Below are 25,756 nucleotides of genomic sequence, written 5' to 3' on the forward strand. Positions count from 1 at the left end.
ATAATTAAATTTACAAGTAGTTTTAAGGATATGTTATTTCACTAGGTACAAACTGATAAATGTCAGAATTAATGCTAGGGATTAATTGTAAATAAAGCTAACCAAAATAATGAACAACCACGGCCTTCGAGCTAGACCGCTCTCGAACCAGCTAAGTATGCTATTAAAAAATATGGACTTTAACAACAAAACTTGCAAGAGAAAATATGATATATTGCCTTGTTGTGCGTGAATGTATATGTTACAAAAATGATTAAGACCCTCTTTATATAGCAGAGGAACCCTATTTATGGTATATTTCTAATTACAGAAGTAAATCCCATGATAGGCTAAATATCCTATCCTAACTCGATATATGTCGAGATTCCCGCTACGATCCTCTCCCGATCACGGATATCTCAGCTTTTCGTTATTTGGCGTAGCATGCCTCTTTCGATATTTCTCAACTTTTTTCTCGCTTCGGTCTCGAATTGACCTCGATCTTGATCGGACAGTGATCCACGAGTTTACCAATCCATCTCTGTACCATGTTCCGATATAACTAGGGTCGGGCCTTGATCTTTCATCCCGATTTCAGTTAGTCGTATGAAATTAGGCACACCCGATTCTGACCGAATACAGATAGTTCTCTCATACTTTGGAGTGCAATAACAAGAAACGAATTGAGTCTTCGAATCTACCCTCGATTTATCATGTCGTAATCATCGTGACGTAAGCGGCAGGGGTGACCGAAACGTCCCATCGTTTCAGTTTCCTAGGCATTTATGGCGTGTCAGTTGTCGGTCGGCCACTAGCAACTTTGAACCGTCGTCGTGGAACCCATAGATAGTCCTTTTTTCCACTCCTTCAAATTTTACTTTCAATCTCTTCTGCTCTAATCTTCAAAGCTCCTTTCATTCCTCAAATTCCTCATTTGCATATCTTCAAGTTTTATTGCTAGCCTCTTTTTAAAACACCAAATATCCTAGTCTCTGTTCTTCCTTGTTTATAAAAATGGCTAAGACTTCTAAAACTGTCCCTCATATGGAAACCGCCTCTTCATCAAAGTCCGTTGGCGTCGCGGCCACAGCGGAACGTCCCCTTGAGGACTTCATTCCGACGAAGTATGCTACTACTGTTGATTTCAAGGTGGAGAACACACCCCCGATTCCTGGTCGATGTGAACCGATGTCGAGGTATGTGTGTACAATTACGTAAGGTCTCCTCGAGAAGGTGAAGGATGAGTGCAACTGGGTAAGAAAGGATGTATTAATTCCTGCCCTCGAGGAATCCATCACAACTCACGTGGATGGGTATCTAAGTGTCTATACTTACCCCTTCACGATAGCTCCCTTAGACCCCATCATCGTTGTCTTCTGCAAGAGGTACGATGTTACTCTAGGACAATTCTATCCGTTGTTCTGGAGGAACGTAATCCTTTTTCGATTCTTTGTAAGCAAGATCGAGGGCCATCCTTTTACCCTCGATCACCTCATGTGCCTTTACAGTCCCCGACTTTATCATGGAGGCATGATCAAGCTTCACCGCCGAGCCACCAAACCCCACTTTTCGAGCATAGATGAGACCCGCGACCGAGGTTGGATGGGCAGATTTGTCCGAATAAAGACTTCGGATCTAATCCCTGCCGAAGACATGTCGTTCCCCGAAAAGTGGAACATAAAACATAAGTACCATTTTGCCTTTGAATATTCATTTTGCCGTTTTGCTTCTTGCCTTCCCCTTATCTAAGTTTTTTGTGTTGTAGCTATGGCCGTTGTGCCGAAAGTGATCCCTGACCTGAGGCAATGGGCCGTGGGGTTAGTATCGCAAAAATATTACTCCAAGCGTGCCTGGATGGAGTTATCAAAGGGCCAATGGGAGGCCCGTAACCATGGTAATCTTTTTTCCTTAGAAAGGTTTCTATTCGGGTTTTGTTATTGTATTTACTTATATTTTTCATTTTTCAGGTCTCGGGAAATATGCGCCCATGAGGACTCCCTCTGCTGAAGGAGAGGCACTTCTCCCCCCCACCCTCCCCGAAACAGAGCAAAGAGAAGAAGAGAAAAGAGGTTCCGAGTCCTCCAGGCTCAGAAAAGAAAAGGCTGGTCAACAGACCCCGTAAGCCTAAGGGGAATGTCATCCATGTATCCCTGGAGTTCGCCCAACGGATAATGGATGGGAGCGAAGACGAAGACGAAGAAGAAGAAAACTCTGAATTGATGACTTGTGTGCGAGGTGGCACCGAGCTTCAAAGAACTATTGGACAGGCGGGAGCCGAAGCAGCTTTGCCTCGATCCTACTAGCCCGAGCCCAAAAGAGTCAAAAATACCTTACTTCGAGGCGGGGAGGCTACCGAGGAGGCAATCGAGGTCGATGAAGAAACCAAGCTCGAGACTTCCCGGAACGAAGACGATGCCTCTAAAGACCCACTTGGGGTAATAGTGATCGGGGACTCCTGCTCGTTCCCTCTTGTTCCGGATCCGATGATACGTGACGCTCGGGTTGCGGAGACTTGTCACAGAGAGGGAGCCCACGGTGAGGAATATTTTTTCCATGGCTATTTCACTGACGTGGAAGATGTCACCGGTTTGGGCGATTTGGACGTACAGAGGAAGAACTCAAATGAGGCGTCCTCAAACTATACACCGATCGACCAATTCTCGGCCCCCAGTGTTGACCCCGATCGTAAGAAGCCTCTTATAATCTCGATCCCAGAAGATACTCAAGTTTTCTATGCCCCCGTAGGGGTGGCAAGCTATCTTTGATGCTTGGTCACTGAAACGGACCAGGCAAAAATAGATGCAGTGGACATTGCCTGCTTGTTCAACGAGTCCCAGCATGCTCTGAATCGGGTAAGTTTAAGGGCCGTTATCTTTTCATGACTTTGAATTGTAGATATCTCTAACATTTTCTTCCTTTCTCGCAGGCTTCAGTGTTGTACCATGAGGCTTTTCTCCGAATCCGAGAGGAACGCAAGGCCGAGGTCCAAGGCCTCACGGAGAAATATGATACTTACAAGCTTCTTAGTAAGAAGCTTCAGGTAGACCTGGTGGAGGCTCGAGAAGAGCGTGCCGAGATGGCCAAGCAGTTATTCTGAGTTCTTCGTGACAACTAGGCTGAGTTGGAGATAATGACTAACGATCCATTTCTGCAGATCCGACAAAGGTTTGAACAGATCAAGGACTTCCAAACTCAAATAGATGAAGTGTGAGCCGAGGCCGAAGAGTTCAAGGGATGCATGGACATTCTAGCTGCACAGAAAGAAAATGCTCAAGAAGAGTTGGATACGGCTAAGTCACAGCTTCGATATGTAAAAGAGAATGCCTCGGTTCAGGCGAAGAAGTTCGAGGAGCTCAAGTCTAATTTAGCCAATTTGGTCAAAGAGCTCGAGGTTGCCAGATCTGAAGTGGTCATGGCCAATTCTAAGGCCCGGGCTACTTCGACTCAATACAGAGTCGACGCCAAAGCCACTCTCGAGCAGGACAGGGGCATGGTGAATCATTTGAAGTGGCAGGCCCAAAGGGAGGCTCTCGAAGGGGTCATTGAGCAAAGTTTTGACATATCTGCCGAACTCGAGATTGCCAAGGCTGAGGAAGCAAAGGCTCGGAAGTTAGCATTTCCTAACGAGAGTTCCGAGAATGCGAGCGGATCTGGTAGAGAATACTCCAAGGGTGAAGAAACTTCCTCTAATAATAACTGTGCTACTTAGGCCTAGTAATTTTTGTTTTTGCTTCGAGGCCGATCGACCCTTGTAAAGAAAAACTTTGATATATGAAAACTTTTTTCTTTCCATGGTTCCCAAATCCGTTGTCTTTTAGTTATTTTATGCAAATGTCAAAGTACTTTAGCGCACAGTTATATGGTTGTATTCAACGGTCCCAGATCGGACATTCGAACTTAACCTGAGGCAGTTTCTGATAAATCTGAGCTGAGTGAGATCATTTATCCGGACTCGTAATAAGGTAATCTTTGGGTTTGATGTTCGAGTGAGAATGTTATCTCGAATTCAAAATCAGGTGGCCCTTAGGCTCGAAGAATAGTTCCCGAGTGGGAATTTATTCGAACTCGAGTTAGTAGCCGAGTAAGAGTAGTATTTCGAACTAAAAGTGAGAATAGCCCTTAGGCTTTCGTATTTGGCCGCTCTATCCTTTGTAGAACGATCCTTTTAACATATATAAGGCTTTCTTCCCTTTTTTTTGCTTTCAAGAATTCATGTTCGCAAAGGTTGTAATGCTGTAGCATGAAATAATGAAGTCGTGTTCGAGAGTTCGAACAAATTATTGCTTTAATTTCCTTTCTGGTTTAAGGCGTTATCGGAGTTTGATATTTATCGATATTTTTTTCTCGAAAATATCTTAAGAATTAGGATTCCGCCGAGGGTAGCCTTTTAGAACCGGTTGTGAAAATGTTTGAACGCCTGTTTTGTTACGGAATTTGGACGTCTCCGAGTCGTGTTAATTTGGCCGTAGCCTTTTAATTCAGGATTTACCCCTTGGGCTTAGTTTCCCGTTTTACTTCGAGCTTTCCCGAATCGTCAGTCCCCGAGTAGGGCGGCTATGGCTTATAAAAATTGAGGTTTGCCTTTTTAAGGTCTTATAATATCGAGATTTTAATAATTAGGTCTCTTCTATTTATCTCGTCTATTCTTCGGACGACAGTCCCCGAGTGTGGGGTTAGTTGTTCGAACTTCAGTTGTGATTGGCCCTTAAGCCTGTTTATAAAATAGATCAAAAAGTATGAATTTGTAAAGTAAAAAGAAAATTAAGGCATGAGATATTTGGCAAGGAAAATTTACTTTTCTAAATGGATACACGCGAAAATGTTTGATGTCAGGGCTTGAGCAACCTATATGTGCACGGTTCACTTGATCGTTTGGCCCTTACAAAATCTACCTATCGAGACCCTTCTGTCACGAAGTGATTTCCTTGCAACAAAGTTGACAGGGGTGATGCCCCCCAGTATTCGAGGTTGATTATAGAGAAGCCTCGGATACTATTGAATTGTTCTACGTTAGCACGAACAATGGTTGTCTCGTTAAAAATCTCACCGGAAAAAATCCATTTGGGACAAAAAAATAAGTCTAAGAGAAAAAGAGTGCAACGCGTGCTTTCAGACCTTAAGACTCTGTGTCGAAGAATACATCACCGTCCTCGATCGAACACCTGCAATTGGTTAACATAAAATATAAATGAAAATGGAGAAGGTCGTACCTTAGCAGTAGTATCGCTTTAGGAGTGATACATTTCAATTGTTTGGTAATTGTTCGCCGTTCATCGTGCCGAGCCTATAGGATCCCTTTCCGATGATATCGAGGACCTGATATGGCCCTTCCCAATTTAGACCTAGTTTTCCTTCATTCGGGTTTTGAGTGTTGAGGGTGACTTTCCTTAGCACCAAGTCCCCAATTTTAAAGTGTCGAAGATTGGTTCTTCTGTTGTAGTACCTTTCGATCCATTATTTTTTTGCGGCCAATCGAATGAAGGCGGCCTCGTGTATTTCATCCAGTAATTCTAAGCTCGTATTCATGGCCTCGTTATTCAATTCTTCTGTTGCATATCGAAACCTGAGGCTAGGTTCCCCGATCTCGACCGGGATAAGAGCTTCGGCTCCATAGACCAAAGAGAGCGGTGTTGCCCTCGTGCTGGATTTCAACGTTGTGCGGTACGCCCAAAGAACCTAGGGCAGTATCTCTCTCCATTTTCCCTAAGCGTCGGTCAATCTCTTTTTAAGATTTTGAATGATGATTTTGTTGGTCGATTCGGCTTGTCCGTTCCCGCTGGGATGGTATGACGTTGATAGAATCCTTTTAATCTTGTGATCCTCGAGAAATTTAGTCATTTTGCTGCCGATGAATTGTTTCCCATTGTCGCACACAATCTCAGCAGGCATCTGATATCGCCCAAACTCACACCACTAATTTAGGTTGAGAAGCGGTCGATGCAATAATAAAAACCCAACGTGAGTCGGGGTCGATTCCACAGGGAGGTTGATGGGGGATTAGGTATATACCTAGTGTGCATGTACGACGTGCCTAAGATTACACTTCCACATTTTCAATTGTTGTTTCTACTTCTACTTTTACGCTAATGCTTGTAATTGTAAAGCTAAGAGGCCATGTTTTTGGTTTTGTTTATTTTTCAAGTTATAAAAAATCTAGGGTTGCGACTTCTGCCAAGTTGGTTACTTAACGGATTTAGAGCTTTAGGGCATGTTTGGTTGATTGAGATACAATATATAAATCACACTCAATTACTCACTTTATACCTCTCGGTTGTTTGAGTGATTTTGCCCAATTTGGCTTTCTCAAGTCCAAATGGGTATCTCATGAAACAAGTGATAAATGCTCAAGTCGGGTCTTACTATCTCTAGATTCGATCCTTAATTAGGGCTATCAATTTCTTGAGTTCACCCCAATTCTTGTTAGCCAAGTTTTCCTAGACTTAGTCTCACTTTCTCAAGAAAAGACTAAGTCAATTAGGCATGAAACAACATTTGCAACCATCAATTCTCAAATTCATGCAAGAACTAGGCTAAATATCATATTCCCAATCATGAATAATCCCTAAATCAATCATCCATTAAGTACCCATACTAGGATTGGGTCACAACCCTAGCTAAGGGTTTAGCTACTCATGGAAAATGAAGAAATTAAAGAAGAAACTAAGATAAAATGCATAATAATTGATTAAGGAAAGAAAATCTAATGTTTAAATACTAAACTAGTACAAAGTTACGCAATACAGTAAATAAAAATGGCTCTGAGTGTTCAGGTGCATAAAAACTTGACCTAAAAATGACAATAAGATCTATTTATACCCAGTTGAAAATATCTGCCAAAATTGCCCTTGCGAAGATTGTACGGCCGCACAATTATGAGTGCGGTCCGCACTTCGAGATTGACTGGTCATGTTGGCTTTCTGCGGTCACATAAAAGTGATATTCGGCCGCACTTCCTCCAATTGTGCGGACCGCACATTTCTGAGTGCGGCCGCACTCTTGCTCTTGGACTGGATCTGGGCTTCATTCTGCGGACCGCATATTTATAAGTGTGGTCGCATTTTGGCTTCCTACAGCTGCACAATAATAGTGCGGTCCGCACATCTTTAAGCTTCCAACTTTCAAGTCTCTGAATCTAGCCTTCTACGGCCGCACAATAATTGTGCGGTCCGCACTCTGTGAAGAAATTCTATCAGTGCATCTTCAGAGTTTGCGGCCGCACTCAGTATTGTGCGGTCCGCACTGTAGCCTTTTTGCCTTGTTTTGGTTCTTGTCTAATTTTACTCTTTTTTGAGTTGATTTTCACTTCTTTGGATCGTTTTCCAATATTCCTGCAAGAAAGCACAATTCATTAGTTCTCGAGAATACCTTTAAGCATTTTTGAGCTAAAACGTAAGTAAAAGAGAGTAAATAAGCGGTAAAAATCCCTACTTATCAACTCCCCCAAACTTAAGCTTTTACTTGTCCTCAAGCAATTAAGGCAATTTCCCACCTCCACTAGAAAAGGGCTATTTCAGCTGGCCTAAGTTGAATCAAACACACATCAATTGGGACCAACAATTACCCACACACTCATGAATCATTATCAAGCTTATGATTTGAATGTTAAAGCACAAATGGCTTTAATGTGACGCTTGAGCATCAAGGGTTGACTTTGTTCATCAAGGAAGCTCGCACTTTCATGCAGGTCACTGTGGATCCCAAACTCCTCCTCCTATACTCTCCGGAAGCTCATCTCACTCACAAATGAAGAATTCAATTCAATGACTCGAGAAAGATTCGCTCATCACTCTCAAAAGAATGTCACAAGCCCGGCTCTAAGTACCATATGCTTGCCCCTCATGTAGATTACCACTAATGTAAGATCGCTCGACTTAAAATCACGTAGGGCTTTTTCGGCATGTAATGAAGGCTTTTGGACTAAGGAGGGAAATATCAGAATGGAATTGGTTCATCTTTCCTTTAGCACTTCATATTCTCTTTTTGGCTCTTACTCTGTCAACTCTTTGAGTCATTTGCTTTTCCCTTGGGGGATTAGAGAGACCTGACATCACTCTTTCTTTGTCATGCTATTCATACTTTCCTTCTTTGTTATCTCCATGCCTTGAACTTTTATTTTCTTTTACATCTTTTCAACCCTTTTACATTATTCACTTTCTTTTTATGTTTTTCTTTTGTTCTTCCTTTCTTCTTTTTTTTCTTTACCTTTCCTCTTCTTCATTTCTTTTCTCTTTTTATGCCTTGTGACCATTTTTAAACTCCTCGTCTCTCCCCCAAACTTATGTTTTTACCATTTAAATCACATGAGTGTTAAAGAAAGTTCGGGTACTAAGAGAGAGTCACTATAAAACGGGTAAAGGCTTGTAATGTGGTTATCGAATAAAAAGACTTTAGGCTCAAAAGGGTTTACTAAGGATGATATCATTTGTGGGCCATGGAAGGTTTCAAAACGGGTCAAGAAAATCCTACAATCACTTCTCAAGCCAGGTTAACTTAGAATTTTGCCTAGAAACATATTCGGGGCAAGTTATACACCATTCACATGGGTACTTGGACTTGTAACAACATACCTCACCTCTCACACAACCGTATTGTCAAAGAGAATAGAATCGAGGGCCCACAACAACCGCATTCAAGATTGAAAATCGCTAATGGTTCAACTAAACCATCCGATGATTGCCTATGTCAACACAAGAGTCACAAGGTCACTAACTAGGGCTATTTCTTTACAAAAACTTGTTTTTAACCATAAGCGCGTAGTTAAGTGTGTTGGTACCAAGTGAAGCATGCTTGACCCCTATTATTCATTAATACTACTAGTTTCTACCTACTCATCAAAACCTGACTGGATCCCTTAAGAAAGTTGTCACGCCATCCATCGTTGGGAAGAGTTACCCGGTTCACACAAGACCCACGTTTGGAAAGAACCATAGCATTAAGAAAACCAAAGGCTTATTGTTCACTAAAATAGAAAAATAAGCGAACAAATCAAAAAGAAGCTAATAAAGTAACTAAGAAGCTATACTATTAAGAAAACAAAATGAAGAAGCTATGAAATAAATTACTGAAAGTAAGAAAAATGAATATACAAACCAAGAGGAATAGAATATATACACAAGGGATGAATATATACATAAAGAGGGAGAAAATAAAAATAAAAGAAAAAGAGTATTAAAGTTATTACAGGCCCAAAAGTAATCAAATGTCATCAAAATGTATCACAGTCATCCAAAATGAACCAACCTTAGCATAATCAAAACAAAAGAGGATAGAGAGTAAAGAAAACTCCCTATGTGGTCTCAGGGTGACTGGCAGCATCACCACCCTCAGTCTCCTCCAACTATATCTCATTATCACTGGGCTGAGGGACAACAGGGTTGGTGAGCATCTGAAGCATCTCCTCAGCAGTGGGGGCAGTGAGATCTGGCTCGTCAGACTGGCCAACTGGTGTCTCTGATGATGGTGTCGCTGGGTCAGCTGGTACTGATGGATCTGTCCCCATGAGTAGGTCAAAAGGCAAATCACTTGTTGCTGTTATCTTCGTCACCTCCTTTCTCAAACTTTCCACTGCTTTATTTGAAGCCTGGGATTTCCTCATCTTCTTCACCTGCTTGGTCAACTCCTCAATAGCACCCCCGTGAGCCACCAGTGTATCCATAATAGTCTTCTGGTTGTCCAGAATCTTTTCAATGTTTTCTCTATTGACGGAGGGAGTTGTGGTGCTGTTGGGGTAGAGGATTGTGCTGCAACAGTACTGGATATGTCATACAACTTAGAAATGGCTGTCTGCATCTAGTTGTTGAGGCTCGCCAAAGTCTGGGAGACTCACAGCGTAGTGAGAGGATAAGTGGATGAGGCTGGCACTGGTAATGCAGCTAATGGCCTAGAAGATGAAAGTGGTGGCATTTCGATTGTCCCGGTGGAAGGCCCGACTGATGTGGAGGGCATGGGAGTTGTAGATGGCTCAGCAGCAGACTCGGAACCCATCACGGATGGCTTATCAGACTGGCCAACGGTGGTAGTGACCTTACCCTTGAACTTTGGGTTGTCAGCACCCTACAGGTAGTACCATAAGAAAGGCTTCTTGTCCTTTACTTTTGCGGCATGTGGCCTCGGCTCCACCTTGGCATCATTGAAATACTTTATGAGGGTGTTTGGATAAGGGTAGGACTTTTTACTTTTTCGGACCGCCAATGTGATGTTGGTTGACATGATGGCACCCACATTGATCGGGTACCCCACCATAATAGAAGCCACCAGAACTTCCCGGGGAAGTGGGAGGTTGTTCTCATTCAAACTCGGATCAATCCGGTTACACACAAAGGTTTGCCACCCTTTTGCTTCAAAATTGAGGGTGGCCCGAAGGATATGAACTCCTGTTGTAATCCATGGTGGTGATGGTCCTCAGGCAGCCAAAATCGCAGCTAGCCAAGGGCGAGCTTCATCACCTAGAGCCAACTTCTCTAGGTACTGGACTACCTCCACATCTTTGAATCCCACATAAGTTTTCAAAGAGCAGGCGTCGAAGCGGACTTTCAAATTTCTCACCTTTGTCACCTTCTTGATGTGAGCCACATTGGCGTAGAACTCCCTAACCAAGTGCTCATTTGCATCGATGTCACTGTGGGTGAACCACTTCCACCCCTTGCGCTCATGAAACTGTCTAAGGACATTTGGATTATGAATATCCAAATCCTTCATTAAGAACTATCGCTCAAGTGTGAGCGACCTCTAGGCCACAATTCCTGAAACCTGTTGAAGGCTGTCAAGCTCACGAACCGATCCTCCCATATTTCCTTTCTCTTCGGCCTCTCAAGGTCGCTCACTCGAGTGTCCCCTCCTCTACCATAATCCAGGACATCATCATCATCGGCATCAATAGCTACTAGTGCCAGAGAAGTAGGTGTAGAGGAGGGCTCGGAACCCTGGCTTCCTGCATCAAAACCCCCAGAAGAACTAGATGTAGGTTTGTCGCGCAATTGATAACGCCCAGTGGATTGGGATGGTTGGGAATGGCCTCAGGTTGGACCTCCATTGAATGACCCTCAGAGGCTTCTCTGGATGGGGCATAGAAACGGGATTCTGAGGGCTCTGTGGCCCTTCCTCTCCCGGTGGTCAACATTTTAGCAATAGACTTCGATTGCACTCGCAGAGGACGAGTGCCTTTTCCTCTGCCTCGGGAGGATTCACCTCTCCCTTTTGACGTATCGCCACAACCACGTGATCTAACCATTGTGTGCAATATAAATTACATATGTCAGTTGAGTTCAAAACAATTCAAACATTTGCAGCACAACAGTCATCTGAGGGGACAGTGCGGACAGTACAATTCTGAGTGCGGCCGCAGACTATCTAGTGCATACTGCACAATTGTGAAGTGTGGTCGCACCCCCTGAAGTGCGGACCACATAATTGTGAGTGCGGCCGCACATCCTGAAGTGCGGACCGCATAATTTTGAGTGCGGCTGCACAAGTCCAATCCTGAGATACTGATTCTCTGAAGTTCAAAAGTGCGGTCGCACACATTTTTATGCGGCCACACAATTTTTCTGTGGACCGCACAATTTTGAGTGCGGTCCGCACTTTTCAAGAACAATATTTTCCCTATTCAAGTGGTTTGCGGACCGCACAAATTTGTGTGCGGCCGCAAAATTTGAGCATTTACGACAGTAAAGTTAGGGTTCATGCAAATGTTTACAATTTAGACATAACATGCACAAATTAACATGATTAATGGTCTACCCAATCCCTAATGAACATATATGAAACTAACCACATGATTTTAAGCACCCATGACTAACAATTGACATTTTAGGTCTAAGAATAACTCTACCACAAAAGAACAAAAACTAAAAGAAATTGCAAAATCTAAAGACGTAATGAACATACCAGTTATGAAGGATACAGCTAAGAATCTACACTGATGAAATGAAGGAAGATTGTGAACTAATTGATCGTGCACTGTGTTTTCTTAGGGTTAAAGAACTCAGAGTAGTAAAGTTGTGAATAGTGCCTTGAGGTTTTATTTATAGGTTGAACAAGTTGCCACAAACCTAAGGATAGTGCGGACCGCACTCTATACCTGGACCTTGAAGCAACTCTGCGGTCCGTATAAAAGTGAGTGTGGCCACAGAATTTGTGCGGACCGCACAATTTTATGTGCGTCCTCAGATTGGCTATGAACTTTGACAGGCCAACTTCAAAGAACTTACAATTTTGGTCTTCCAGTTGTGTGACCGCATACAGAATTGTGTGGCCGCAGAGTGATTTTTGCTACTGCCTTTAGAAATGTGCGGTTCACACAATTAATGTGTGGTCCACACTCTTTCAACACTTAGCCAAATTTTGACACAGTCCCTGCAATGCACATCCATTCTTGTATACACTTCAAAACTAGTTAGCACAAAACAAAGCCTATCTAATGAAAAAGAAAAGGACACATGGGTTTCCTCCCAAGAAGTGCTTGATTTAACGTCGCGGCATGACGCAGGTTACCATCAATCACTTGAAATAAATTAACGCCACAACGTGGATATCATCAATTTTGCCAAGATAATGTTTTACCCGGTGACCATTGACTCTAAACACCTCATCATTCTTGTTCTTCAAGTCTAATGCACCAAATGGTGTCACATGCACAACCTCAAATGGACCACTCCACTTGGATTTCAACTTTCCCGGAAACATCCGCAACCGAGAATTGAAAAATAGCACAAGATCACCTTCTTTGAACTCCTTGTTCCGGATGTACTTTTCATGGAGGTACTTCATCTTGTCCTTGTACAAGGACGATCTTGAATATGCATTTAATCGGAATTCATCAAGCTCATTCAATTGTGCCACCCTTAAGTTGGCGACGACATCCCATTCAAGATTGAGCTTCTTAAATGCCCACATAGCCTTGTACTCAAGCTCCACCGGTAGGTGACAAGCTTTCCCGAACACTAACCGATACGGAAACATACCAATCGGTGTTTTGTAAGCCGTCCTATAAGCCCAAAGAGCATCATCAAGTTTCTTTGGCCAATCCGTCCAGTTGGCATTCACGGTCTTTGACAAAATACTCTTGATCTACCAGTTGGAAACTTCAACTTGCCCACTTGCTTGAGGATGATATGGGGTCGACACTTTGTGAGTAACACCATACTTTGTAAGTAAGGTATCAAAAGCTTTTTTTACAAAAGTGCGATCCCCCATCACTAATAATGGCCCTTGGAATACCAAACCTTGTGAAGATGTTCTTTTTCAAAAATTCCACGAAACTCCGAGCTTCATTGTTGGGCAAAGCCACCGCTTCAACCTACTTTGACACATAATCCACAGCTACCAATATGTAAGTGTTCCCACAAGAGCTCACGAATGGACCCATGAAATCAATGCCCCACACATCAAAAATGTCAATCTCCAAGATGGTGGTGAGCGGCATCTCATTCTTCTTAGAAATCCCACCGTCCCTTTGACATTCATCACAACGCTTGACTAGATTGCTAGCATCCTTGTAAAGAGTAAGCCAATAGAATCCACAACTCAACACTTTTGTTGCCGTTCTAGCTCCACCATGGTGACCACCATATGGCGAAGAGTGGCAAGCCTCAAGAATTTCCATTTGTTCCTTCTCTGGTACACATCGTTAAATCACGCCATTGGTACAAATCTGAAAGAGATAAGGCCCATCCCAATAATAGTCAAGGCAATCTCGTTTGAGCTTCTTCCTTTGGTTTGAAGAGAACTCATTCGGTACAATGCCACTCATAAGATAATTGGCTAAGTCGGCAAACCATGGCATCCCAGTCATAGAGATGGCTAGGAGTTGCTCGTAGGGAAATGAATCATTTATCTCAAGGACATCATGTGGCCTCCCCTCCTCCTCCAAGCGAGACAAGTGGTCCGCCACTTGGTTTTCACTACCTTTGCGGTCTTGAATCTCTAGATCAAACTCTTGCAAAAGAAGCACCCACCACATTAGTCTTGCTTTAGAATCTTTTTTGCTCATCAAATATCGAAGTGTCGTATGGTCGGTGTGAACAATCACCTTTGTACCCATCAAGTACGGGCGGAACTTCTCCATAGCAAAAACAATAGCAAGGAGCTCTTTTTCGGTCACTGTGTAGTTGACTTGGGCATCATTCATGGTCTTACTAGAATAGTAGATCAGATGGAAGATTTTGTTGATACGTTGCCCTAACATCGCTCCAACCGCCACATTACTTGCATCACACATGAGCTCAAAAGGTAGGCTTAAATCCGGTGCGGTGATAATAGGAGTAGTAGTCAACTTAAACTTGAGCAATTCGAATGCCTTCATACAATCTTCGTTGAAATAGAACTTGGCATCCTTCTCCAAAAGTTTGCACAAGGGGTTTACCACCTTAGAAAAGCCCTTGATGAATCGGCGATAGAACCCCGCATGAACCAAAAAGCTCCTCACTCCCTTCACGGATGTAGGGGAGGGAGTTTGGAGATCATCTCAATTTTTGCCTTATCGACCTCAATACCATGCTTTGAAATTTTGTGGCCGAGGACTATGCCTTCCTCGACCATGAAGTGACATTTCTCCCAATTCAAAACCAAGTTTGTTTCCTCACATCTTGCCAATACCTTGTCCAAGTTGTTCAAGCACTCATCAAAAGAATTGCCCACCACGGAAAAGTCATCTATTAAGACCTCAAGAAAATCCTCCACCATTTCGGTGAAGATGGCCATCATACACTGTTGAAAAGTTGTCGGTGCATTGCATAACCTAAATGGCATCTGTGAGAATGTGAAAGTACCATAGGGACAAGTGAAAGTAGTCTTCTCTTGGTCCTCAGGAGTAATAAGAATTTGATTATAGCTGGAGTATCCATCAAGGAAACAATAAAAAGCACGTCTGGCCAACCGATCAAGCATTTGATCAAGAAATGGAAGTGAAAAATGATATTTCTGAGTGACTTTGTTGAGCTTCCGATAATCCATGCACACTCTCCACCCGGTCACCGTTCTTGTAGGAATCAATTCGTTCTTGTCATTAGTGACCACAGTCATGCCCCCTTTCTTTGGGACACATTGCACCGGAGAGATCCACGAGCTATCGTAAATGGGGTAAACTACCCCGGCATCCAACTACTTTATAATCTCCTTCTTCACTACCTCTTGCATTTCTTCATTTAATCTTCTTTGATGTTCAACTGAGGATTTGGCATCCTCCTCCAAAATAATCTTGTGCATGCAAAAGGTGGGGCTTATACCCCGAATATCCACCAATGTCCATCCTATAGATTTCTTCCTCTTTTGGAGCACCGCCAAAGTTGAATCTACCTGCACGTTAGTTAAGCAAGAAGAAAGAATAACATGTAAAGTAGAACATAGGCCAAAAAACTCATACCTGAGATGTGAAGGCAATGGCTTTAACTCCAAAGTGGGAGACTCCTCGATTGAGGGCTTTGTTGGAGGAGTCTTCCGGTTCTCAAGATTTAAGGACAATTTTCGGGGTTCATAAGTATACGACCCCATTCCTTGTAATGCATCTACACATTCCACATAGTCATCCCTCTCATCATCATCATGATTAAGCAATACGGCTTCCAAGGTATCATCAACATTTATCATTGCACTAGCATTATCAACAAATACCTCGGTCACTAAGTCCACAAACGAACAAACTTTGTTGCTATTCTGTTGCCTCATAGATTTGCACACATGGAAAACCACCTTTTTCATCGCCCACCCAAAAGGTGAACTCACCGGCTTCCACATCAACAAGAGCCTTCCCCGTAGCAAGGAAAGGTCTACCCAAGATAATAGGCACCTCATAGTCTACTTCGCAATCAAGAATCACAAAGTCCGCCGGAAGGATGAACTTATCAACATGGACCAACACATCATCAATAATACCCAATGGTCTCTTCATAGTATGATCCGCCATTTGTAACCTCATAGATGTGGGTCTTGGTTTCCCAATTCCCAAAGTTTTGAACACCGAGTAGGGAATCAAGTTGATACTCGCCCCTAGATCACAAAGAACTTTGGCAAAGTCGGCGCTTCCAATAGTGCAAGGGATTGTGAAAGTGCCGGGATCTTCCAATTTCGGAGCCATTGAGTGCACAATAGCATTCACTTGATGTGCCATCTTGATAGTCTCACAATTCATTGATCTTTTCTTTGTCACTAAATCTTTCATGAACTTTGCATAACCGGGCATTTGTTCCAACTCCTCAACCAATGGCACATTAATGGATAAGCTCTTCATCATGTCAATAAACTTCTTGAATTGGTTCTCACTATTTTGCCTTGCAAGCCTTTGAGGGTATGGAGGAGGAGGCCTTGGCATTGGTGCCTTGGCCTTTTGCACTACCGGTTCTGGTATGTCAATCACGTGTTCCCTAGACGGGTTCACTTCTTCTTGGGTCTCCTCCACATTCTTATCAATATCAATTCTCACTTCTTCATTAGCTTGAACCATATTGCTTGGAATCTCATATTCTTGAACCACTACATCATCATCCACAATTCTTCTTTGATTTGAGGTGGTTGCATCTCCACCTCTTCCACTCCTTGCTGTTACGGCCATGGCATGTCCCATGTTGTTCCCACCCTTCGGGTTCACTACTGTATTACTAGGTAGTGCCCCCTTAGGACGAGTGTTTAAAGCTTACGAAATTTGCCGCAATTGAACTTCCAAATTGCGGATTGAAGTGTTGTGAGAGGCTAATTGAGCATCAGAGTCGGCATTTTTCTCCATTATTTGCTTGAACATATTTTCGATTCGTCCCATCTCATTGTTGGAAGAACTAGAACCTTGAGACGGATAAGTAGGCGGGTTGTTTGGTTGTTGATACATCGGGAGCCTTTGAGAGCCCAGCCCTCGATTCCCTTGGTTACCGTTCTAACCTTCTTGGTTGTTGCCTCCTCAATATCCTTGATTGTTGCCACCCCAATTGCCTTGGTTTCCTTGATTGTTCCAATTGCCTTGATTATTGTTATTATTCCAATTACTTTGACTGTTGGTACCACCACTCCAATTGCCTTGGTGATTTTAATTGTTCCAGTTTCCTTGATTTCCTTGAGACCGCCATTGTTGGTGATTCGGGCCTTGAGAGCTATTCCTTTACCCTTGGTAGTTATTTACATATTGCACTTCTTCCTATTTCTCATTGTATGATTCGTCTTGGTCGAACCCACTATCATTTTGCATAAATCGTTCCACACGGTTTTGCACATGTTGACCATTTTGCCTTCGCTTGTTCACCATCATATTGACACCTTCCATTGTATTTACTTGCTTAGGACCTTGAACCTGTTGAAGTTGAGCTTTGGCTGATTGATTCATTGTAGTGGTCAACTCGGTAATTGATTGCCCATGATCATACAATTCTTTGTGTAAGTGAATCACATTTGGATCGCCTTGAGGAACATTTGCTCTACTTTGCCATGCCGATGAAGTATCTGCCATTTCATCTAAGATCTCACAAGCTTTGGTATATGGTGTTGTCATGAAATTTCCACCGGCAAGTTGGTTGACCACGCATTGATTGGTAGTATTGATCCCTCTGTAGAAGGTTTGTTGAATCATCGCCTTGGTCATGTCATTATTCGGGCACTCTTTCCCCATAGTGCGGTACCTCTCTCATATCTCGTGCAAAGGCTCAATGGATTCTTGTTTGAATGCTAGAATATCGTCTCTAAAAGTAGCCATATTCTCAAGAGAAAAGAACTTGGCAATGAATTTTTCTGCCAATTCATCCCATGTATGGATAGAATAGTTTGGCAATATTTCTAACTAGTCCAAGGCTTTCCCCCGTAGAGAAAAGGTAAATAGTCTCAACCTTTAAGCATCCTTGGAAATGTTGGTCTGTTTACTCCCCCAACAGGTGTCCACCAATCCTTTCAAGTGCTTGTACGCATTTTGATTCAGAGCCCCGGTGAAAAATCCCCGTTGCTCAAGCAATGAAAGTTGCCCTCCCTAATGCGGGGCGGGACTATGGCACTTGCATACCCTTCATTCGGCAACACCCGGTGTGGAGACGCTCTTGGTAGATTTGGGGGAGGAACGAGAATGTTGTCTTGAGGCGGTCGACCTCGTCTATTTGCTTGAGGTTCAAGAGGAACCTCTTCAACTGGGTCATCTTCCACGTCCACATCCCCCAATGGCATGTTTCCGAGAGGATCATTGTTGAGAGCTATTTTTGTACCTACAATCAAGTCACAAAAAGATTAGTAACCCGGAAGGAAAAGAAGACAAGTCAGACACAAAACCAAATATATAGCTAAATCCATCTTGTTCCCCGGCAACGGCGCCAACAATTGATGTTACCCAAACTCACACCACTACTTTAGGTTGCGAGGCTGTCGATGCAATAATAAAAACCCAACACAAGTCGGGGTCGGTTCCACAGGGATCTTGATGTGGGATTAGGTATATACCTAGTGTGAATGTACGACGTGCCTAAGATTACACTTTCACATTTTCAATTGTTGTTTCTACTTCTACTTTTATGCTAATGCTTGTAATTGTAAAGCTAAGAGACAATGTTTTTGGTTTTGGTTATTTTTCAAGTTATAAAAGATCAAGGGTTGCCACTTCCGCCTAGTTAATTACCTAATAGATTTAGAGCTTTAAGGCATGTTTGGTTAATCGGGATACAATATAGCAATCACACTCAATTACTCACTCTATACCTCTCGGCAGTTTGAGTGATTTTGCCCAATTTGGCTTTCTCAAGTCCAAATGGGTATCTCACGAAACAAGTGATAAATGCTCAAGTCGGGTCCTACTATCTCTAGATTCGACCCTTTAATTAGGTCTATCAATTTCTTGAGTTCACCCCAATTCTTGTTAGCCAAATTTTCCTAGACTTAGTCTCACTTTCTCAAGTAAAGACTAAGTCAATTAGGCATGAATCAACGTTTGCAACCATCAATTCTCAAATTCAAGCAAGAACTAGGCTAAATATCATATTCCCAATCATAAATAATCCCTAAATCAATCATCCATTAAGTACCCATACTAGGATTGGGTCACAACCCTAGCTAAGGGTTTATCTACTCATGGAAAATGAATAAATTAAAGAAGAAACTAAGATAAAATGCATAATAATTGATTAAGGAAAGAAAATCTAATGTTTAAATGCTAAACTAGTACCAAGTTACCTAATACAGTAAATAAAAATGGCTCTGAGTATTCAGGTGCACAAAAACTTGACATAAAAATGAAAAAAAGATCTATTTATACCCAGTTGAAAATATCTGACAAAATTGCTCCAGCGAAGGTTGTGCGGCTGCACAATTATGTGTGCGGTCCGAACTTTGAGATTGACTGGTCAGGTTGGTTTTCTGCGGTTGCATAAAAGTGAGATGCGGCCGCACTTCCTCTAATTGTGTGGACCGCACATTTCTGAGTGCGGCCGCACTCTTGTTCTTGGACTGGATCTGGGCTTCATTCTGCGGACCGCTCATTTATGAGTGCGACCGCATTTTGGCATTCTGCGGCCGTACAATAATGGTGTGGTCCACACATCTTTAAGCTCACAAACTTCAAGTCTCTGAATCTAGTCTTCTACAGCTAATTGTGCGGTCCGCACTAATTCTATCAGTGCATCTTCAGAGTTTGCGGCCACACACAGTATTGTGCGGTCCGCACTGTAGCCGTTTTGCCTTGTTTTGGTTCTTGTCCAATTTTACTCCTTTTTGAGTTGATTTTTACTTTTTTGGCTCGTTTCCCAATATTCTTGCAAGAAAGCACATTTCATTAGTTCTCGGAAATACCTTTAAGTATTTTTGAGCTAAAATGTAAGTAAAAGAGAGCAAATAAAAGGTCAAAATCTCTACTTATCAGCATCCCGAATCGACATATAATGTGGTCCCAAATAAAGTCTATGACTTCTTTTTCTCTGACTTTCTCGAAAGCTTGTGCTTCAACCCACTTAGAAAAATAATCAGTCATAAATTAAATAAACTGAGCTTTACCTGGAGCCGATGGTAGAGGTCTGACGATATTCATTCCCCATTTCATGAACGGCCATGGGGATAAGACCGAGTGGAGCTACTCCCCCGGCTGGTGAATCATCGGCGCATACCTTTGGCATTTATCGCATTTTCGAACGAACTCTTTGGTATTATTTTCCATATCAGCCCAATAATACCCTGCTCTAATAACTTTGTGAACCAGTGATTCGGCACCGGAATGGTTCCCACAAGTACCTTCGTGAATCTCCCGTAGGACATAGTCAGTGTCTCCTGGTCCCAAACATATCGCCAATGCCCATCGAACATCCTCCTGAATAGCGTTCCATCCTCGACCAAGGTGAATCATGTTGCCTTCGTGCGTAGAGTTCTTGACTCATTCGGATCTGATGGGAGTTTCCCGTTCTTTAGGTATTCAATGTACTTGTTTCTCCAATCCCAGGTCAGGCTTGTAGAATTTATTTCGGTGTGGCCTTCTTCGATTAATGTTTTCGAGAGTTGTACGACAGTCCTCGAGTTAAGTTCGCCATCCTCAACCGATGATCCCAAGTTTGCAAGGGCATCAGCCTCACCGTTCTGTTCCCGAGGTATGTGTTGTAAGGTCCACTCTTTAAACTAGTGCAAAGTTACATGTAGCTTGTCCAAGTATCTCTGTATTCGATCTTCTTGGACTTCGAAAGTTTTGTTGACTTGATTTACCACAAGTAGAGAATCACATTTGGCCTTGATGACCTCTGCTCCCAAACTTTTAGCCAGCTCGAGATATGCAATCATGGCCTCATAATCGGCCTCATTATTAGTTAACTTCGAAGTTTTGATAGATTGCCTAATTATTTCACCTATGGGTGGATTTAAAACGATGCCCGACCCGGACTCTTTCGCATTCGAAGCGCCGTCTTTGAAGCAGTTCCACACCCCCGATGGCGTACCCTATTTTAATAATAGTTCCCTTTAGACCTCGGGCACAAGGGCTGGCATGAAGTCGGCCATGAAGTCTGCCAAGGTTTGAGATTTGATGGCCGTTCGGGGTTGATACTCAATATCATACCCGCTGATCTCGACGGCCCATTTGGCCATTCGACCCAAAAGTTTGGGTTTGTGCAAGATATTGCGAAGGGGATAGGTAGTTACAACACAAATCCGGTGACATTGAAAATATGGTTTTAATTTCCTAGAGGCGCTTATTAAAGCAAGTGCTAATTTTTCTAAGTGTGGGTAACGGATCTCGGCCTCACCTAAGGTTCGACTAACATAGTAAACAGGGAATTGCGTACCTTGCTCTTCTCGAACTAGGACCCCACTTACCGCTATTTCCGAGACTGCTAAGTATAAGTAGAGTTGCTCATACGCTTTCGGAGTGTGAAGTAGTGGTGGGCTCGACAAGTGTTGTTTTAATTCTTCCAAGGCCTGCTGATATTCTGGGGTCCATGCAAAATTGTTCTTCCTCTTAAGCAACGAGAAGAATCAGTGACTCCTCGAAATGAATCGCCCCAGGGCGGCTATGCGCCCAGTTAGCCTTCGCATGGCCTTTACATTGTCTACGACCTTGATATTCTCAATAGCTTTGATTTTATCGGGGTTATTCTCAATTCCCCGATTGGACACCATGAAATCGAGAAACTTGTCCGAGCCGACCCCGAATGCGCACTTTTCTGGGTTGAGATTCATATTGTACTTCCTCAGTATATCGAAGGTTTCCTGTGAATGCTTTAAATGGTCCTCTGCTCGCATGGACTTAACTAGAATGTCATCAATATAAACTTCCATAGATTTCCCTATTTGTTCTTCAAACATTAGATTCACTAGGCGTTGATAAGTTGCACCAGCATTTTTTAGTCCGAACGGCATTACGTTATAACAATAGGTGTCGTATTTAGTGATGACCGAAGTCTTTTCATGATCCTCCAGGTTCATCTGTATTTGATTGTACCCGGAGTAGGCATCGAGAAAACTGAGAATCACATGGCCGGTCGTGGCATCGATCATGAGATTGATATTCGGCAAAGGAAAAGAATCCTTAGGGCAGGCCTTGTTCAAGTCTTTATAGTCTATGCACATTTTAAGTTTATTTCCGTTCTTCGGGATTACCACTACGTTTGCTAGCCAATCGAGATACTTTACTTCCCGAATGGATCCTATTTTGAGAAGTTTGGTTACCTCGTCCTTGATGAAGGCATGTTTGATCTCGGACTGGGCCTTCTTTTTTGCTTCACCGGGCGAAATTTTGGATCCAGACTCAACTTGTGAGTGGTAATTTCTGGCGGGGTCCCTGTCATATCGAGGTTGGACCAGGCAAAACAATACATATTAGCTTAAAGGAATTGAATAAGTTTTTTCCTGAGCTCGGGAGTTAATCCCGTTCTAAGGTATACCTTTCGATCGGGTAGATGCTCGATCAGTATGAGTTGTTCCAGCTCTTCGACCCTTGATTTTGTGGCGTCAGAATCATCGAGGATTATGAAGGATCAAGGGATCATATAGTCATCATCCTCGTAAATTTCCAGTTCCTCCGGTTGGGCCGAGGCTGACGACTGTGGTTGCTATTTGACTTCTAGCTCTCCCTTTGACTTCGATCTCTTTGCTGATGAAAGTGCCGATATCGGTGTCACCTCATCGATCGCAAATATCTCCTTCGCACCGGGTTGCTCCCCGTACACTATTTTGAATCCCTCCAACGTCGGGAACTTCAGAACTTGGTGAAGGGTCGAAGACACTTCTCTCATGTTATGGATCCAAGGCCTTTCGAGCAGGGCGTTGTACCTCATGTCGCCCTCGATTACATGGAATTTTGTTTCTTGGATGGTCCCGACCACGTTCACTAGCAAGATAATCTCACATTTTGGTGGTTTCGCTCACCATATTGAAGTCGTTAAGTACTCGAGTTGCGGGCAGAATTTGATCTTGTAGGCCGAGTTGTTCTACGACCCTCGATCGAATAATGTTGGTCAAGCTACCTGGATCAATCAAAACACATTTAGCTTGAATTTTATTCATAAGGACAGATATTACAATGCATCGTTATGAGGTCGTTCAATCCCTTCCGCATCCTCGTCATTGAAAGACAAAGTCTCTTCTCGTAAGTAATCTCGTGCTCGTTTTTCTCTTGTGATCGTCACTTTGGTGCGTTTAAACACTGGTCTTTGTGGAATATCGACCACTCCTACAATCATATGAATCACGTGTTGTGGCTCTTCCTGCTCGTTTTGCCTGTTTGAATCTCTGTTTCTTAAAGTGATTCTTGGCTCAATCACTTAAGAATTCCCAAAGGTGCCCCTCGTTGAATCTTTGTCCTCGATCATTCCTTCTATCATTCCGAACGGTGTTCCGTACAAGGCCATTATCTCTCCGATCTCCACTGTATGGCTGATATCAATCTCTGTTCAATCGCGGTTCTCGGTCGAAGTCCCTTTTAACTCTTTCCACGGGACTGTTAGGATAGACTGAACCGGTTGGAGCCCCAAATTGATCATCATCGACCCTGATCTTCGACTAATATCGATTATGCACGTCGGCCCAAGTGACAGCTGGATACTCGATCAAATTTTGTTTCAGCTGTTGTGAAGCTACGAAACTTCGAGCATTGAGGCCTTGAGTAAAGGCTTCAACAGCCCAATCATCGGTGACCGGTGGCAAATCCATCCGTTCCATTTGGAACTGAGACACACATTCCCTGAGCATCTCGTTGCCTTTTTGCCTTACCTTGGAAAGTTCCGATTTTCTTGTGGCTACCTTGATAGCCCCGGCATGTGCCTTTACAAAAGAATCTGCAAGCATAGCGAACAAATCAATAGAATTAGGTGGTAAATTATGGTACCATAATGGCGCACGTGTATGATTTTCCCGAACTTCTTCAGCAACACGGACTCAATCTCATCATCTTCCAAGTCATTTTCCTTAATGGCGCACGTGTATGAGGTATTGTGCTCGTTTGGATTTGTTGTCCCATTATATTTCGGGATCTCGGGCATACGGAACTTCTTGGGTATTGGCTTCGGATATGCACTCGGGGGAAAAGGTTTTTGGACAAACTTTTTGAATCGAGTCCTTTCAACATCGGTGGTGCCCTCGGGATTTGGTCGACCCTGGAATTATAAGTTTTCACTTTCTTATCATTTTCCTCGATCCTTTTTTCTCCTGTTTCGATTCGCTTCGTTAGATCCTCAGGCATCTTTATGATAGCAGGATTGGTCTCCGGTTCTCCTCCATTCGATTTCTTTGATACCGATTCGGCTCTATGAACAATTTCTTGCGATGGCTCGATCTCGATCCTGCTTGGCACACGATTCTGATTCTGAAGTTGTGCTATTGCAGCTTTTTGAGTCTGCAACATTTCGAATATCATTCAAAGGCTAATCCCGCCTTCTCCACCGCCCTATGCGTTTTGATCAGCTGTTCGAGCATATCTGCGGACGCTATTTTCAGGATCGGCACCCAAATTCCCATTAATAGCAATATGGGAGCTGACGTCGATTGGATCCACGACCGGAGATCCATCGGTGTTTACTGGAAGTACTCTATTTTCTTGGGCGGCTATGTTGTCATTCTCGCCATAGAGACCGATGCCATCGTCTATAGGTGTGGGTGCTACTTGAGAGTTTGAGATGTTGATCCTGGAATCAAAGACACTTCAAAGAACAAGCGTAAAATTATGTGTGTTACGAAAAATTGTACCAAACAATCACTATTATCTTTAGCCCCACGGTAGGCGCCAAACTGTTTTGCCTTAAAATCGGACAACAATTAAACTTATAAGTGATTTTAAGGATATGTGATTTCACTTGGCACAAAGTGATAAATGTGAGAATTAATGCTAGGGATTAATTGTAAATAAAGCTAACCAAAATGATGAACAACCACGGCCCTCGAGCTAGATCGCCCTCGAACCAGCTAAGTATGCTATTAAAAAGTATGAATTTTAACAATAGAGCTTGCAAGAGAAAATATGATATATTGCCTTATTGTGCGTGAATGTATACGTTACAAAAATGATTTAGACCCTCTTTATACAACAGATGAACCCTATTTATGGTATATTTCTAATTACAGAAGTAAATCTCATTATTGGATAAATATACGATCCTAACTCGATATATGCCGAGATTCCCTCCACGATCCTCGCCTGATCACGGATATCTCGGCTTTCCGTTATTCGGCGTAGTTGGCCTCTTTCGATCTTGCTCAATCTCTTTCTCGCTTCGGTCTCGAATTGACCTCGATCCTGATCGGCCAATGATCCACGAGCTTACCAATCCATCTTTGTACCATGTTCCAATATAAATGGGATCGGGCCTTGATCTTCCGTCTCGATTTCGGTTAGTCGTATGAAATTAGGCAAGCCCGATTCTGATCCGTGGGATGTTATATCTAAATATGAATGATAATCGAGGCTTGTAACTCTTGCAAAAAATTGACCATTCATTAAGTAATTAATACTATTAACTAATTCATGAGGAAAAAAATAGATTAGTCGAAATGTTGTCTTATGCATGAGGTTTTAACGTGTGGACTAATAATATTAGCTTGCGCACTAACCATATAAGACTGCATTCGCAGTGGATTAGCGCGTTTGACTTCGGATTAAAAGGTCGCTAGTTCGACTCCCACTGTGGTTGGAGTTGTTTGTATTTTTTTGTTTTGCAATTAATAGTTGTTCACTGTAATACGACAAATTCTGCGTTTGCTAAAAAGACCAAGATTATTGTTTGATCTTCGTATCTGTTTCCACATTTTTACCGAACTGTATTGTTTGAATGTTAAAATATCATAATTAAGTTTTAACAACTACAGCATCTTCTTATATTACAAAACAAATTATAATTGAGCTACTTAAGGGACCCAA

Source organism: Nicotiana tomentosiformis, chromosome 11, assembly GCF_000390325.3.
Source record: "Nicotiana tomentosiformis chromosome 11, ASM39032v3, whole genome shotgun sequence".
In the NCBI taxonomy this organism is placed as follows: domain Eukaryota; kingdom Viridiplantae; phylum Streptophyta; class Magnoliopsida; order Solanales; family Solanaceae; genus Nicotiana; species Nicotiana tomentosiformis.